Genomic DNA, 19,168 nt, shown 5'->3' on the forward strand with positions numbered 1-19,168 from the left:
CATAATATCCAAGCTCTGCCTCACCAGGGTGATTAGGAGTTATGATAGCTAAATACAGGGTGGTGTCTTTGGATCTTTGAGCAGTAAAAAAAAAAGCATATTGGTGATATGACCTGGCAATCCCTTTTCTAGATATAATAGAATAGGAATCGGGGACTCAAACAGGTCTTTGATCACAAATGTCCACAGTGGCATTATTAAAAATTGACAAAATAAGGAAAGAATCCATTGCCAAACAACAGGTGATTGGATAATCACAATGCGATATACATATCTATTAGAATATATTCTATAGAGTAAAGATACCCACCCAAACTGAGCTGGGTGAGTGAGACTGTAGACAAGAAGCTGATTCATGAGACAAAGTTGATAATGTATACATGTTTCATTGTATAGAGAATGAGGAAAATTAATGGTCCATGCATGATACTTCTTCCGTGGCCGTGACAGAAAAGTGAATTGTGGAGAGACTGATTACTAAAACCCCAGGACCCAAAGATAACTGGAGGATACATACCATTAAAATTTTATTTCAGATCCAGGAAAGACAGATAAAAAGAGAAGAATGAAGCATACCATCCTAATGCACACTAGTCTCTTGATATAATCACATTATTAGACATGACTGAGAGAGTATAGGAATAGCAAAAATTTTGGCACAAGACTGAGGTTTGGAATGAAATTACTTGACTCCCTGATCAGCAACAACTTTCTGAAAGATATCGATAGTACAAGCCTAATAAAAGTATTGAAACGCTGAAAATTGAATTGAGGCCCGATTCAACAATGAGCATTATAAGATGAGAAACCAGGGAGTTAAATAGGAAGAAACCACAAGGGATCCTCGGGGAGATTTTGCTAGGCAGGAACAAGAAACCCCAGGGTCTAAGAGGCAACTCACTCCACTCTGCACCTGCCCCTGAGAAGGTCCCTGGGCACCCTCTGGTGGTCATGAATGCCCCCTGCAGCCTAGCTCCCTCTCATGCCCTAAAGGGAGGTTTTTGTCTGGGCTCAAGCTGACTTCCCCTCACTGTGGGTCCCACACAGTAATAGCCATGTCTTCTTCTTTTAGGTTGGTCATTTTAAGAGAGAGTGTGCTTGTAGGGTTGTCTCCGGAGATTGTGAATCCCCCTTGGTGGAGAGTACCACTGAGGAGTTACCGTTGGTTTACTCACTCCTACCACCCACTTCAGTCCCTGCCCTTGAGTCCAGATGCTTTGCAAAAGAGGCTCAGAGAACCTCCAGGCTTTCTCACATCTCTCCCTGACTCCACCAACTGAACTTCACACAGGGCACCCTGCAAATAAAGAGGAACCAGAGTCAGAACAGTCCCTGGTAGAGTAGTCACAGCTGAACCTGATACAAGAGGAAGGTTACCTTTGAGAGTGATGACGAGGGAAGCCCAGATCAGCATTGTTCCCATGGTGGTGGTCCCTGAGGAAGGACAGAGGCACAAGTGGGCTCTTCTTCAGCAGCTGAAGGGAAAGGAGAGGAGATGATTTTCATAAGCATGTGCCTTTAGCATGTCTTTCTCTGTGTGGGCTAATAGGGCTCCTCTCTTCCCTACCTCTAGATCCCAGGGAAGGCAGATAGAAAAGGATTCCTGCAACTTGATGCACAGAGCTGTTCTGTCACCCCTTCCTTTTATCAAAATTGGCATTGTCTGGATACTTTTATGCTGTGAACTCATCACCAATTAAAGGTGCTAAGGACCTGAAAAAGAAACTAGCTTAGATGACATGGACATCCTACTCTAGTCTAAGGATTAGTTTGAGCTATAAATCATTGTTCTCCCCACAAGTACAAAATGGTGAGAAAGAAAGGGAATGCATGTCTTGCATGTATTCAGTACTTCAGAAAATATTTTCCAAAGTCCTAATGTCAGGATCTCTCCTTGTCCAATAAAGTCCAGGTCAGATCAATCCAAGGTGCCTCTCTACATTGCTATCTGAGCATTGTGGGAAGTGGGTGAAGAATGTTGTCCTTGTCTGGAGAAAGGTTCTGGGTAATACCCATTGTCAAACTTATCACCCCCCCCCCCATATAATGCTGTCCCTGGTCTCACTTAATTTATAAATAATTTGTGCCAAGAATAGAGAGATCCCTTGACACTATTTGAATAATGCACATGGATTGATGACCCTAATTGGTGGGATATTAGCTGAGCCCTCTCTTGCAACTGCAATGAAAGGAAAATTCATTTTAAAGAATAATTCGGTAAAATCTGGCAAATTTGTCCCATGAGAAATAACTTGCAAACCTATGTCTCTTGTGGAATTAGATGTAGAAATACAAAGGAATTTAGGAAACCAAATATACGTATCTAAAAGAGAAAATTATCATAACCAGATTTCCTTTTTCTTCATATAATTGTAAGTGGTTATATTTTAAAAATCAGATTTCCTTTTTCTTCATATAATTGTAAGTGGTTATATTTTAAAAATCACTAATAAAAATAAAGATAATCTAATAAAATCTATTTACAATGAATGAATTTCACAGTTAATGGCCAGGCATGACTTCAGACACAGATTCTATTTGACAGTTTCATTGAGGTGAGAGCAAGTAAATACATTAATAAAGATAAGGAAAATAAATCCCTCAATATTCATAGATGACATGACTGCTTATACAGAACAGATTTAAAATTATCTCTAATCATTAAAGTCTTCACTATATTCCATTTTACTATTAATGGAATCTGGCAATATATTGGGCTTCATTTTTGAAGTTTTTGATTACAGAGAGGTTCAACAATGGCAGGGGAGGAATACTGGTGTGGGATGTTATTGACACGGGACACATGGTTGGCAGGGAGTTCTCCAGGGCATATATCCAGTGTATATAAAAATGTTTGTATATATTCATAGTGGTTATAATTAAAAACAACAACTGAGGGAATGCTGAGTTCCAAGCCAGGGGAGCTCTATCACAGTCCCTAAAGGAACAGCAACAATCCCCCAAGTGCAATGGCAAAGACCAAAAAAGAAGGAAGGTCCAACAATGAGCCCTTGATACTAATGACTGTGCTTATAAGCCTGTGCACCTGAAATAAGAACAAGGCCTAGAGCTGCAGTGTGCCTAAGAGTTACCTCCTGAGAGCCTCTGTGTTGCTCAAATGTGGCCAGTCTCAAAGGCAAACTCACCATGTAAATGTGTTGCCTTCCCCCCCAGCGTGGGACATGACTCCCAGGGATGAGCCTCCCTGGCACTGAGGGATTACTACCAAGTAGCAGCTAATGATATAACTAGAAAATGACTTTGAATAAAAGGGTCAACTCGGACCAGCAGAATATCTCAATCTACATATAATACCAGGAGTTAAAAATGCTTTTTGACCTGAATCAAAGGGGGAAATGGAAAGGACAAATGAGTTTATATGGCTATGACTCTCCAAAAAGAGCCGGGAGGTTATCAGAGGGGTTGCCCTTAGGCACACCTGAGCAGAGTCCCAGAGACAGATAAAGTAGATACAACCCCAGGTATTGGTTCTTCTGAGGGCTACAGAGACCCACAGGTTCTATGGTCATGGCAGATGGAGTTCAGTGCTGTGTCAGTTGGCCCTACTATGGAGTTTGTGTTTCTGTGTGATGGAGCTGAACTCAGAAATGATCTTTGTTCACAAGCTTCTCCTGTTACTTTTACCAGATCTGTAGTTGGTGCTGGAGTTTAATGTATACCCCGGGAACCTGAATCTCTGGACTGGCCATGTGATAGCTAGTCCCTGAGCCTCAATAGACTTCAGCTCTTACACTCTGGTTTATTGGACTTACTCCACTCAGCTAAGGTGGGGGTGAAGGTCAACCACTGCACCATGAAGCCAAGAGTGCCTACAACTGAAAGCAGGAGAATTGCATCCAGCATCCATGTGGAATCTAAGCCCCCTCTTTTTTGTTTGTTTTTTGTTTTTTGTGTTTTCTTTATTATTTTAATATTACATTAAAAAAATATGAGGTCCCCATATACCCTCCACCCCCTCACCCCTCTCGTCCCCCCATAACAACAATCTCCTCTATCATCATAAGACATTCATTGCATTTGATGAATACATCTTGGAGCACCACTGCATCTCATGGTCAATGGTCCACTTCATAACCCACACTCTCCAACAGTCCACCCAGTGGGTCATGGGAGGAAATACAATGTCTGGTAACTGTCCCTGCAGCACCACCCAGGACAACTCTAAGTCCCAAAAATGCCCTCACATCTCATCTCTTCCTCCTACTCCATACACCCAGCAGCCACCATGGCCACTTTCTCCACACCAATGCCACATTTTCTTTGATTACTAACCACAATAGTTCATAAATAGAATATCTGTAAGTCCACTCTAATCCATACTCTATTCCTCCCTACTGTGGACCTTGGAATGTTTGTGACCTCTCCACATCTATATCAAGAGGTGGCTTAGATTCCACATGGATACTGGGTGAAATCCTCCTGCCTTCAGTTGTAGGCACTATTGGCTCCCTGGTGTGGTGGTTGTCCTTCTTCACTTCCATGTTGGCTGAGTGGGGTAAGTCCAATAAACCAGAGTGTAGGAGCTGAAGTCTGTTGAGGCTCAGGGCCTGGCTATCACATGGTCAGTCCAGAGATTCAGGTCCCCTGGGTATAAGCCCCCTCTTGATATAGATGTGGAGTGGACACAACCATTCTAAGGTCCACAGGATGGAGGAATAGAGTCTGGATTAGAGTGGACTTACCGATATTCTATTCATGAACTATTGTTATTAGTAATCTAAGAATGCGTGGCATTGGTGTGGAGAAAGTGGCCATGGTGGCTGCTGGGGGTAGGGAGTGGGAGGAAGAGATGTGATGTGGGGGCATTTTTGGGGTTGAAGTTGTCCTGGGTGGTGCTGCAGGGACAGTTCCTGGACATTGTATGTCCTCCCATGGCCCACTGGTTGGACTGTGGGAGAATGTGGGCTATGGTGTGGACCATTGACCATGAGGCACAGCAGTGCTCAAATGTCTCATGATGCTAGAGGAGGTTGTTTTTATGGGGGAGGAGTGGGGTGAGGGTGTAGGGGGTATAGAGGGACATCATATTTTTTGAATATAACATTAAAAAATAAACAAAGACAATAAATATAAAAAATATATATAGACAAACTATTTGGAGCAGATGTAGCTTAGTTGTTGAGCACCTGATTCCCTTGTAAGAGGTCCTGGTTTCAGTCAACAGTACCGCCTAAAAAATAAATAAATGTATAGACAAACTATGAGAAGTAATATAATATTTAACTAAATCTCCTAAATACAGTATTTATAAGCATACAAAAATTTACTTATATTTCTTCCTAGAGGAAGGACATAGCTAGTGGGAGGAAAATGTCATCACTTGAAAAAATTTCAAATATAAAAATATACCTAGGAGTCAAGGCTAAACACAAGATTAAATATCTCTTCTTAAAGCCTCTTAGGACTATTTCGAGATAAAGAGGATCAAATCAAATAGATGGACATAACACAATTATACATTGAAAAAATATTTCAAAATGTCATTTCTATAAAGAAATGTTCCATAAACTCTATAAATAAATTGGTCTTTAAACTCAATGCAATAGAAGTAAGTCCCTGAATATATATAGTTTGGATATTATAAGAGTGATTTTACTATATATTTGGAAATGCACATTGTAAAGATTTACTTAGAACCAAGTTATACTGAAACAACAACAACAACAACCAAAAAAAAAAATACTGGAGCTTTCCTTCAACAGATTTCAGTATACAACATTTAGAACTGTGTGGCATTGGTGAAATTATTTTAAAAAATTACATTTGCAGTTATAAATATATTGACCTGGACTATTGTGTTGATATGATTTTTAAAATTATTAATAAATTGAATCATTTTATTTTTAAAGACCATTTCTGTTTATCTGTTTCTCTTTGAGTAAATTTTGGTGGTTCATATCTTTCTGGGAATTTATCCACTTGACTTAAATTACATAATTCTCTTGTTGACAGGATTCCTTTCTAATCATTTTTTAATTCTTTAAATTCTTTAGTTATGCATCCTCTCTACTACCTTTTTCTAGAAATTTGGTCTTCTCACCCTTTTTTTTTCCCCTTGGTAAATTTAAGGAAAAGTCATTAATTTTTATGATCTCAATCTTTTCACAAAAACAATTTTGGCTGCTTTCATTTATTTGTATTCTCTGTTTCATTAATTCCTCCTCTAATTTTCAGTATCTCCTCTCATTTAATTTTAGGTTTAGTTTGCCCTCATTTTTCTGTTATCTAAAGAAGAGTTTATTTTTTTTAACATAGGCATTTACAGCAATACATAATCCCTCTCAGGTCTACTTTATATGCATCCACAATTTTGCTCTGTTGTACTTCATTTTCATTCATTTCAATGTATTTTATTATTTTCCTTTTTATCTCCTCTAGCATTGATTAATCTAGGTATCCACTTATAATTTCTAAATATTTGTGAATTTTACTTATTTTCATTTTATTCATTCTTAATTTCACTCATTATGTTTGGAGTACATGCTTTATATTATTTATATACTTATAAATTTATTGAGGTCTTTTTGCATATGAAGAATGTTTATCTTGTTGACTGCATTTTCTCTACAGGTGTCTTAAGTCTAGCAGTTAGAGAAAGTGCCCAAGTCTGTAATTGCTGTTATGGAGTAAAACATGTTCAAATCCCACCCCTTGGTATGCTGTATGTAAACCTATGTCAAAATAGGCTCTTGAAAGATTTTATTAGTTAAACTGAGGCCAAGTGGAAACAGCATGGGACATAATACAACATGATTTTATCCTTGTTAACAGAGAATGTTTGGATTCAGTCAGGAGTCAGAAAGAAGTAGACAGGTAGCATTACATTATGTTGTGGGTAAGAGGCTTACTTATTTGTTGCTCCCTGTTATTGTAAAAGATGTTGCAAGTTGCTTCCTGTTATGGTAGACGATGTCTCAGCTGTTTTCTGTTATTGTAAATTACAATATTGTAGATGTTGCAAGTTTCTTCCTGCTAGTTTGTAGAAAATGTTGCAAGTTGCTTCCTGTAGCAAACAGCTGCTCATTAGCTTTCAAATAAATATGATGTGGAAACTAGGGTTGAGGCTCTCAGTTTCAAAACCTGTGAAGTCCCCTGGTCCCATCTTTGTTTCCTCTCTTGTGTCTTTCTTTCTGTCTTTTTATGTCTTCAGTTCTGCATTGCCTTCCTTTCATGCAGACCTATTGCTGAGCTTGTCTCAGCAACTGGAGCCCGAACAAGGACTTGAGGGGAAGAAGAGCTTCAAGCTAAATTAAGGTGTTGTCACAACACAGAGCCCCAAGTGGTTTAGAAGTCCTTCCAAGTCCTCAGTGAGTAAGGGCATTCTCAGGTGTTCTAGCAGGGTTACAATGGGAAAAGGACACTGTTCAACAAAATATTGCCCATGTGTCTGTCTCCTCCAACTCAAGGCAGGAGGAGCCAAGGTCAGTGAGTTTCATATTTTAGAAATTTTACAGATTATGGAAAAATATTGCTCATGGTTCCCAGCAGTAGGAAGTTTAGAATTAGAAGACTGGGAAAGAATAGGAAAAGAGTTAGAAAAATTACATGTACAAGGTATTCCATTCTCTGTTACTATTTGGTCCACTTGGATGATTATTAAATCTGTTTTGGAACCCAGAACCTCCAGTGATGCAGATGGAGACACAGATGCTGAATACTGCACTGCTGGTTCCCATTCTGAAGGTTAGAGCAGCTTGACCACCCACCTGGGGGTGAGGTAAAATTCTAAAGTCAAGAAGTAAAACAACATCTGACCAAGAGCTCAGTTACATCTTACATCAGGAGTGAATCCTTGCCTGATATGTATGCTTTGCTAATATTCCTACAAAAAGTGTTTAAGTGCACAAAAGGTTTATAGGCTAGAATGGGTTTACCTTAAGTATTAAACAAAAGAAAGAAAGGAAGAAAGGACTGCTTTTCTGTTTATCTGTTTGTTCAATGTCAATGTGTGTGTTAATTGTTTCAATGTGTGTTGTAATGGTTTTTTTGATTGTTCATTTTCAGTATATATTTGATACCTTCGGATGGTGATATAATTTGATAAATAAAATTTTCTAAAAGAACTCTATTAAAAAATACTACTACTAATAAGTGCTTACACTATTGCCTAAGTTTAAAATGTTAATGAGAACTCTATAGTTGTAAGTCTTGATTAATAAAATGCACATAGCAAATTGTAAATGTATTGTGGTAGCATTTAGTGAGATAATGTTTTGTAAAAGTAAAATAATCCTGAATAAATACAAAATGTGCAAAAACTGTGTAAATAGGTCAAAAATGGGTTTTTGTAGTTCTTCAAGGTTTTCTGCCCTGGCCTGATGGCAATGAATCTGGCTGCATAGAAGAAACCTATGGCAGTGACCCAACTAAAAATCATCAGAGACAATGGTATCTTAAGGGCCTGGGATAGACAAACCTTTCGGACAAGCTTTAAGGTGCTGCTACTCTATCAAATTCTTAAATGTTGTTTGATTGGGTAAGACAAAACTATACTCTTTGCTGAAATTGATGAAGTACAATGTTTTCTCATGTTAATAGAATTTGTAATATTGTTGGAATACTAAAAATCTTTTATCCTTCATTGAGATGTGTTAATTGGGAAAGGTCTGTCATGGGAATAGGAGGAACTCCAACAGGCTACCTTGAAAAATTTTTTAAAAAGTAAAAATAATTAAAAAAAAAAAGGTGGGGAGAAGGTGGATAATGACTTAGCCTGGGAATTGGATATGGCTAGCCCAATATTGGCTTTAGGTGGGGTTTGTGGCAAAGGCAAAATTCTATTTGAGTACCCCTTGGGTTGTGGTCACAATTGTGGGAAGAGACAATAAGTACAATATAAAAAAGTAATTGTGTGCAGCATAGGAAGCCCTGCTGAAAATGAAAGGCTTAACCCAGTAGTGTTTGGTTACTCTGAAGACTGCCATCCCTATCCAGGGGTGGACTGCAAATAATAAAAGCAAGACAAAAATGATGGAGTGGGAAAAGAGAACATGGTGGCTAATGGGTATGGGGAATGGCAGGAAGAGATGAGATGTGGAGGCGCCTTTGGGACTTGGAGTCACCCTGGATGGTGCTTCAGGGGCAATCACCGGACATTGTAAATCCTCCCAGGGCCCACTGGATGGAATGGGGGAGAATATGGGCCATGATGTGGACCATTGACCATGAGGTGCAGAGATGCCCAGAGATGTACTTACCAAATGCAATGGATGTGTCATGATGATGGGAGTGAATGTTGCTGGGTGGGGAGTGGTGGGGTGGGGGTGGTGGGGTTGAATGGGACCTCATATATTTTTTTAATGCAATATTTTTACAAAATCAATAAAAAATAAATAAAAATAAATTTTAAAAAAATGATGGACTGTTGTGAATCACCCTTTGTGGGGGAGAGATCTGTAGAAGAACATCTGGGTCACCTCCCAGCAGTGACAGGGAACTGTCTGTCATGTCTCTGCGCACTCCTGTAACATCCCTCTCAGGACTGTTGAGACAGATGCCTCATGAAGATCCAGAGCCATATAACTGAGACCTGAGAAGCAGCAGAGTGGCTCCACTGGAAAGGCAAATGTCATGAGTACCAGACCTTGTGGTGCACAGTCCAGCAGTTCCAGCTGCCTGTTGTTCACCAGCAGTTTGTGGACATAATCCATGTGTGTCCTTCATGCTCACTTCAGTGACTGTGACATCAGTTCCCTCTGCACTAACGAAGGGCAAGATATGCTTCACAGTTACAGTCACTGTATTGGGACTCTTATAACATGTGAGCTATTGTATTCTGCCTGGAAAATGAGTCCTCACAATGATGAACTAAGCTAATTCATACCAAGTTGTGGCCTCAAGTCCAGTGAGGATGCTAAAAGCAGAACCAATGAAGGCATTGAAATTATGTGATAAACTTCCAACTGCCCCGCAGCTCAAATTGGGGAAGTAACAATAATTTGTCATAGCCTATGCCTCAAACTAAACAAACTGGGGGAAATGAGGTCATTTTTGATCAAGTATTGGCCTATATAATCTTCCTGGTAGGAAATATTAAGCCCATGAGAAATAAATCTTCTGCTAGTTGAAAGTTTGTATAATCTGCTTTAATTATGGATTATGTATAAAATACTGTTCTCTGGTTTGGCATTGTTACTTAAACAATAAGCATGCAATGAGCCCTTCAGGGTAGGAGGCAGTAAGAAACCACCTAATCTGCCTTGTTGCTTTATAAAAACAAAAAGGGGGTTATGTTGTGGGAAACTGGTTTACCTATTTGTTGCTTCCTGTTATCGTAAAAGATGTTGTAAGTTGCTTCCTGCTATTGTAGAAGATGTTGCAAATTGCCTTCCATAGCAAACAGCTGCTCGTTAGCTTTCAAATAAATACGATGTGGAAACTAGGGTTGAGGCTCTCAGTTTCAAAATCTGTGATGTCCCCTGGTCCCATCATTGTTTCCTCTCTAGTGTCTTTCTTTCTGTCCTTTTCTTCAGTTCTGCATTGCCTTCCTTTCATGCAGAACTATTGCTGAGTTGGTCTCAGCAATATTATATATTAACAGCAAGCTAACTCCAGATTTTGAAGAAAGTTCGACCCTGCTGATATCTTGGTTTTTTACTTCCAGTCTTCAAAATTGTAAGACAATAACTTCCATTTTTGCAAGCCAACCATCCTGTGGTACTTTTTACAGATGCCCTGGCAAATGAAGAGGGTTTTTGCAGTGGGAAGTGGGTGCTTCTGTAACAAAGAGCTAAAGATGTGGAAATGGCTTTGGACATGGGGAATGTGTAGAGGTCTGAAGGATTTGGGGTGCTTAATAGTATCAGCTTAGATTGACTTTTAGAAAGTCTTGGTAGAAATATGAATATTAAAGTTTATTCTGTTGAGGACTTAGTTTAAAATATTTAAATTTGTTATTGGAAGTTGAAAGAAAGGCAATCTTCGTTATAAGGTGCCAGGAGAATTTTCAGAACTGTGTTCTGTTATCTGATGGAAGGCAGAATTTTAAATCAGCCTTAAATAATTAGCTTAGGAAATTACCAAGAAAAGCATGGAAGGCCTGGGGTTCTCCTTGATGATTATAGTAAAATACAAGCAGAAAAATATAAATTGAGGACTGAGATATTAATTTAAAAGGAACCATCATTTATTGGAGATGTAGCTCAGTAAGAAATATCTTTCTGTTTTTCTAATAACGAAAACAAGAGACCTGTCAAAACTGTAAAGTCTCAAAATATTAAACACATCAGAGAACTGAAGTCACAGAGCAAAGAAAAGTCTGAAATCTGGAGACAGGTGCCAAGAAAGTAAAATAGGACCCAAACTTAAACCTAGCTTGGGCAGGTGTCACTAGTTCACATAGAAGATAGTAAGAAGATTAAACAAGAAATTGTTAATACATTTCTAAGCTCTCAGTCTGGTAAAGTTGCTACAGTGAATCTCCCAGAGGCCAGATCCCTACTCTCTTGCAGGGTTTTCTTCTAGAATTAAGGAGAATCCACAAAAAAACACCACAAAACTGTAAAATACGTACAAAGCAAAGAAAATTCCACTCCTCAAGTGGTGTTTAGGGAGAGGGAGTGCATCCACTGGAGAAATGTAACCACTATCACCTCCCTAGATCCACTACCAAAAAGAATTACCTGCATTTTGAAAACAAACAAAACTCTTATCTTAAGGACACTATGGGGATTCCATAGAAGATGAAGGAAACAGAGGCCATCATGGAGAGTATATCCAGAACCACATCCCCTCTCCTCACTGAGCAATGAAACCCTTTTTTTTTTATTTCTCTCCCCTCCCCCCACCCACCCAGGTTGTCTGTTCTCTATTCTGTTTGCTGCTTTGTCCTCTTCTGTTGTTGTCAGTGGCACGGGAATCTGTGCTTCTTTTTGATGCGTCATCTTATCGTGTCAGTGCTCCATGTGTGCGGCACCATTCCTCCTCAAGCTGCACTTTCTTTTGCACTAGGTGGCTCTCCTTATGGGGTGCACTCCTTGCACATGGGGCTCCCCTATGAAGGGACACCCCTGCATGGCAGGGCACTCCTTGCGTGCATCAGGACTGTGCATGGGCCAGCTCCACATGGGTCAAGGAGGTCCGGGGTTTGAACCGTGGGCCTCCCATGTGGTAGATGGATGCCCTAACCACTGGGCCAAGTCTGCCACCCAGCAATGAAACCCTTAATCTGTAGATAACAGACTCTGAAATAGACAGCTCAAGACATTGGAGAAAATCCAATGCAGCTTGGTTGAAAGAAACTGAGAAAAAGGTACTCAGGGCACAGAAATCCATGAAAGACCAAATGTTGCCTCAGAAGTGACAAGAACACCTGAATGGCTTTCACACCACTGTCCAGTTGCTCTTATCCCAGATGTTCCCCAGATAGCTTGGATCAGAGAATAGAACAGGCAGTGAGCCAGCAGGCTACATGGGATTGTTGCGATCTGGGTGTTCTGTCCCTGACCTGGACACTATATGTGCACTGGGATCTGCAAAACAGAGCACAAGAGGCAACAACGGGAAAGCTGGCTCTCATAACGAGGGGCAGGGCAGGGTGGAGTCATTTGGACTCATGCTTGGCTTCCCAGGTTGCACTGGGACCTCAGGTCCAAACATACTTCTGAGTAAGCCTGGCCTCCCTGTGAGGACCATCATTTAAATCCTGCCTTTAGAAGCCTGTGGATATGCAGGGAGGAAGACTGTGACAAGTTATTTCACATGAGCATACCTGCTTCATAGAAAACTAGAATGAGTTAGTTATTATATTTATATAATTTTTAAAATAATTTTAGGGAAAATAGAATATGCTTATAATTGTTTTGTGGGTACTACAAGAAAAATATTTTTAAAAGGTATTAGCTAAGGGGAGGGAATATGGCTCAAACAGTTGAGTACCTGCCTCCCACATGGGAGGTCCCAGGTTCTTAAAAGAAAAAAAAATGGACAAAAGCACAAACAGCACACAAACAACAAACAAAAACAATGCACGAACAGACTAGGGAGCCATCTTGGGTGAGGGAAGGAATTAGCTAAATATAAATGGTATCAGAAATTCTCTTTTGATTAAATAATAATAAAAAGTGAAAGTTTGCTATTTTTCTCTTATATATTTATTAATATATATTGAAAACCTGTGTAGTATTGTATGTAATAGGATCACAATTTTGGAGGAACTTAATAGAAGTCAAGGTACCTTGCCTTTGGTGCTACTTGAGAGGGAGGGAATAAAGTGAGTGAATTGGATGCTGCCCCTAGTAAGGTCAGGCTTTCCTGCTTCCTCCGCATCTATCCCTAAACCTGACTCCTTTTGTTTGTGGTCCTGAGCTCCCCCTTCACTTGCCCCTTGTCCTTATCCTAGGCAATGTTGTCCTTTGACCCTCCTGTAACCAGCCCTGTAGATAACTTTGAAGAGCGATATCAACAACTATTACAAGGGAATAAAATATAACAATTCATGGTTTCAATACAGTGAAAATAATTCATTACTTTTTTTCCTCAGCGTACTTTCATTGTCAAAATGGGAATCGGTAATTTACTGACTGTCATTTTGGTGTCTGTGCTAAAATAATTTAAGATACTATAATCTATCCTTTACAGTATGTTAATTGTTTCACCAAATTTTCCTGCCAGCTATAAATAAGATGTTACATTTGAAATGGAGATGTGGAGGTGGAGAGAATGTAGAACATGAGAAAGGAAAAAACTGGTAAAGCGTAGGATCAGGCATGGTAAGATGACTGGTGAGGCTACCTGCATAAATGGTTTCAAACCATTTATTAGAGCCATCACATGAGTGTTGAACTGAAGAACACTGAAAAGATGGAATCACTGGGAAAGCCAAGGGTGTAACACATCCTCTCTCCTAATAGCACACACTCTTTCTTCAAACAAACCTTACATTTTTCAAGAATGTCATAGGAGGAAATGGAAAATAAATTACGCTTATATTATCAAAATAAAATTGCCTATTCATGAAAGAAAATTTTTTATTTGAAGATATCTTATCTCATGAAGATAAGCATAGTATGTGTTAGGATATAAATAATAAAATATAAGGAATTTTAGAATTTTGTATTTCTGATAAGATTTTTGAAATCATTAAACAATGGCAAATATTACAGAGAAAATATAATACCAGTTATCTATTCCTTGGACATGTGTAGAAGTAAGTAAATAATAGTTTGGATGAGAAAGTAGGAAGTGGGAAGAAAAGCATTTTTATTTACATCTTAGAAAACTCAAAAAAAGTACTCAAGAAATACCAAGGCCTATAAATATATAACTATTAAATATAACTAGTGTACATTTTAGAAGATAGAGAAAAGTGTAAGAGGAGACCTAGGAAGAGTGGTAAAAATAAGAGACAGGAAGTTTGTGGACAAATTATGACCTGGGGTTTGTCACTTTATGCAATAATCAGCTCCCAGTGGGTTGTGTCATCATGTCCAAGCTGCAAGAACACATTACAAAGATCTGGTCACCATATTCCAGAGTTCATTTCCCACTGGGAGCCATCAGGATCTTTTCCTCAAGCCACAGTTGACTAAGGTGATGATGGAACAATATGATCATCACAAGAGAACAAGTTTACATTCACAGGCCATTTTGATCATAATTGATCATCTTTTCTATTAATCATCCATTGTATTTTAAAAATTAGACTAGGTCCAGAGGAAAGAAGGGATAGTTCCAGTCAATGGTGAATGATGAAGTCCACTCAGCCTTTCCCACATACCTGCAGGAGCCATAGCCTGAGCCACATCCTGAGTTCAGAAAGTGCCAGAAACCTGGGGTTTAGAACATGGATACCACATCGAACCTTGATGACTTGCAGAAAATGGAAGGTAAGATGTAAGAATAAACACCGAGGAGAAAGAAAATGGATTTGCAGTAAAAGAAGCAAACAAGATATTGGTGAGTTGGATGTGTACTCTTTTGAGTGACAGATGAGATGTTATTAAGCAAAGCGCTTTATGTTCTATGGAAAACTAACCTTGGCATAGGCACAAAATTAGTTTTAATCTGAATGTCAAAGAGTGTACAAACCAGAGAATCCCAAAGTTTTCTCTGTCCTGAATCTAAATGGGGAACTTTTCACAGTTTTCCCTGAGTTTCCCCAGAACTCTGGTCATGATGAACATTGACAAAATCATTTGTGACTCAGTAAGTAGAAATCTGCATTTTGGACATGTGGGAATTTTTCTGAAAATAAAAAAAAATTCTGAGTTAAGAGATGACTGTGATAAGCATATAGTTATAATTCTAGTGAGATTCCCTGAAGGCATCTGCTACATTGAGAGCAAAGCAAGACCTTAAGAGAAACTAGCCCTTACTCTCCAATTTTCACCTGCTCCTGGTGCTGAACACAAAGTTAAGTGTCCCCTGCAGCCCAGAACCTTCTTCCTTCCTTCAGGGTAGGTTTGTGCCTGGGCTCACATTCTCAACCCTCACTGTGTCTCTCCCACAGTGAAAGAAGGCCATATCTTCAGCTCTCAGACTGCGGATACTGCATGCTCATCGTGTTTTATCTGTAGTTGGAGAAGTGGCTTTTCGTGAACTCTCTGATATAAGTAGCACTGCTAGTATCATTGATTTGTCCACCCAGTCCAGCCTCTACACTGGAGCCTAAAAATCTACTCCATCAGCAGGAATGGAAGGTGAATCCAAGGGCTACACAAAAGAGTTTCATAGACACTTCAGGATGTATTTCTACATACACAAAAATGTATTAGTATAAGGGTGATGTTACTTTAGGCCATGACTGAGTAATTCAAAATATGTAAAGTTTACTTATCATAAGTGAACTAAAAATCTCCACCGTATCTTACTGAAAACTTTCCAAGGAACACTTGTGTCCATTATCTGTCTGACAGTAAATGTCATGAGGAGTTCAAATAAAAAATTGACAGGATTTACCTGGGTCATTTATTTCCTTTTTATTTCTATATTCCCAAGTGTCTCCAGTGCAGGCAGGATAGTTTACAAATCCTCTGTTACTATGTGGAATCACTAATCTTATTAAAGCTGGTGTGGCTATGATTATATCCGAGAAAATTGATACTAGGCTAGTTTGTATTGCCAAAAGATAGAGAGCTATTTTGCAACAGAAAAAAAAACAAAACCCTCATGTGAATGTATCAATAGATAGCTTAATCCTAAATTGGTATGAAAGATACATAATATGTAAAGTAAAACCAGTATAATTAACAATTTTAATAGATTATAAAAATTAAAATACACAGTTAAAAATACTGAATGGGCACTCAATAATGAGAAATACATTCATAACAATACATGTAATGAACCAGCAATAGTATAGCACTTTCCTTTAGCATAGCAGCATTAGCAAAATGATATAGATATTATCATACTAATGGTGAGAAACTAAATGCTATAAAACTAAGATAAATGTCAAGGAAAGGATATATGTTCTTAATATCCCTATTTAATTTAATTCAATACAATTAATTCACTATTAAGTTTTAATGAATGCATCATGACCTGCAGAGATGACTGTTAAAGTAACTGTAGATTCATAAATGAGATGTGAGAGGAGAGTGAAGAATCAGAATCCCAGAGGAGTCTTAGTTCAGGTTTTATCAAAGGAGGATGAAGAGGTAAAGAGATCCCAGGAGGTAACTTCACTTCCTTGGAGATGTAACCCAATAGAACTTGGAACCCTGGTAACCAGGAACACTAAATCTAGAGACAGCCCTCTACCCAGCTCACTTGAGCAGTCACTTGAAAGAACAAGATGTCTTCTTGTTTGCCTATTTCCCAAGTCTCTTGCCTCAGGAAAACCTGACATGAGAACATTTCCAGCGCTACAGACTTTGCCTAAACTCTTCCCCAGAAGACTGGCCCTTTAGCAGGAGATACCCAAACTTAACACAGGATGACACAGAGTAGGGGAATGAGGACAATGTGAATACTTCTGATCTTTCTGGGCAGACTAACAACAATTTCCATTCTCAGCATGTGTATGTGGAGGGGAGGGAATGATGAGTTGACAGGCTCTGGCAGGATCACATTTTGGGGGAGATGGAAGTTGGTGGGCATATAATGTTCACAGCCAGAACAAAGCTGCCAGGACAAGGAAAGGAATGTAAGGATGGTGATTATCTGCTTAGATGTTCATTCATTCACAACTGTCATTTCCTTTCATCATGAGCTAGAAATTTGTGCAGAAATATTTCTCTTCCTAATGAATGTAGCAGAACATCATAAGCTGTCGTCTCCCCTGTGCCAATGGTCTGTGGTCTGATGCCTCTTGACTTGGCTGTGGAACACTGTATTCATAGACCTCCACCAGCAAATTGGTGAGGAACTGGACAACAGAGTCATCTACACCACCTCCACAGGCAAGGATGAGGTGGAGCACACTGCCAACAAGTGTCAATGCAGCCTTGAGGTAACAGTATGTGGAGAATGGTCTCTACACACAGGGACAAAGACAGTCAAAGAGTAATCCCCAGACTCCACTGTGATAAGTCCCCAGGCCCCCTACCAGGGCTTTCCTGATTATTGATCCATGGTCCCACTCTGAAAGGTATCTGGGCTTACATCATTCCCCAATTCCCATGGCTCAGTCCCTGCCCTGGCCAGGTATAAAGTCACTTTTCCTATATTTATAGAAATATCAGAAAATGGGCTTTTATTGTGTTTTCACTGCAGGTTAGACCATGAGTGTCTTTGCATTTTGCTACACTTTTGATTAAGTTAATCACCCAAACCCAGGTATGCTGTGCTTGATTGTCCTTCCATACTTTCCCCAATCTTACTAATCACATTTAACAGGAATGTATTTATGATAATAGGGTTTTCAGATAATACTATACTATGTCTCTGTAACCTGCCATGCTGAGGAATATTTCACTGGGACACCTCCAGGCCAGGTGACTGGGCTGTGTGATGTACTATAAGAGAGGCCTCTTACCACAGAGATAGCCTCTTACTGCTGATGGAACTTGATTCCTTTCTGTTGCCATTTCAACAGTGCTGAAGGAGACACCATATGTGCCTTTTATTATTGTAATGCTCTTCATAAACTCAATATAGCACCCCAGGAGTGGGGTTGCTGGGTTGAAGGGTGTGCATACATAAAACCATAGTAACTAGAGCCAGAAAAATTTTTAAAAAGGGCTGTTTCTGTTATCACCAAAAGTCTGCATTCTGCCAGCCATGGGTATCATTTTTTTATTTTGTCAATCTTGTGTCAGACAGCAAATGGAATCACATGTCCCTCCTTTGTCCCAACGTCAGTGTGCAAATGAGCTAGCTTTGATTTAGCTAAGACTTGTGTGGTAGAATAAGACAAAGCAGGGCAGGCTGGAGAAGTTGGTGGGATACTGGTGCCTACTTCCAGGGTGGAGACTTGTCTTTCATTACCAACTTCTTATACAGCCACAGAGACTTGGCCACCCACCAACAGGTCCTCAATCTGATCTTCACATGGTAAGCACCTCATGTCTCCACAGCCCTGACTCTGTCACAAACAGTGAGTCTTTGGAATATCCCTTCACTTTTTTTGAGCCTCAGTTAGCTCCTCTCTGAAGTGTGATAGAGAGATGACAAATATCAAAGGTTTATTGTCAGGATTAAATGGGATAAGCCATGGAATGTATTCAACAAATGCCTGGCTCTGGGTTAAGGGCTGTTGGGGTGCTTTGCTTTTTCGTATTTACTGTTTTCCTCTTTCCTGTGAAGAAGCACTCTGACTCACCCCTCTGTGACACTGTGGCCATGGTCAAAGCTATTTGCATATTGGTAAAGAAGAATTAAGTTTTCATACAAGACTTTCCCTTAATTGGTGCAGTTCAAACAAGGGTTGCTAGGTACTGGCAGAAGTGGCCCAGGTACTCTCAGTTATTTTGAAGGTGCTAGTTGGGGCCCCTACCTTCTATAAATATATACATATAGTGCCTACTATTTTCTGGCATTTTGGAAACACTAAGCATAAGTCATTCAAAAAAAGAGACAAAACTCCCTGACTGCCCAATTGCCGTTCTAGTTGGGAATCAGACAGTAACAATACTCAACAAAAGCAGGTAGTGTACACAGGACATTAGAGGAAATGTCACCCAGCTTCCTCTAGATATGAACACATTGTCCTGAATAATGAAAGGGATGATGGGCTCCTGGAACAACTGAAAAAGTGAGTAGACTT

The 19,168-nt window shown here is 39.4% G+C and overlaps 1 long non-coding RNA gene across 1 annotated transcript; it reads right to left on the reverse strand.

Moving 5' to 3' along the window:
* Nucleotides 1-1,392: 1,392 nt before the first annotated feature.
* On the reverse strand, nt 1,393-16,595 carry LOC131274529 (uncharacterized). The gene is made up of 3 exons (XR_009181755.1): nt 16,504-16,595; nt 5,148-5,191; nt 1,393-1,475 (listed from the first exon to the last, which is right to left on the reverse strand). It is a non-coding gene; the product is annotated as an uncharacterized lncRNA (long non-coding RNA).
* Nucleotides 16,596-19,168: the final 2,573 nt, after the last annotated feature.

Source organism: Dasypus novemcinctus, chromosome 19 (genome assembly GCF_030445035.2).
Source record: "Dasypus novemcinctus isolate mDasNov1 chromosome 19, mDasNov1.1.hap2, whole genome shotgun sequence".
Classification (NCBI taxonomy): domain Eukaryota; kingdom Metazoa; phylum Chordata; class Mammalia; order Cingulata; family Dasypodidae; genus Dasypus; species Dasypus novemcinctus.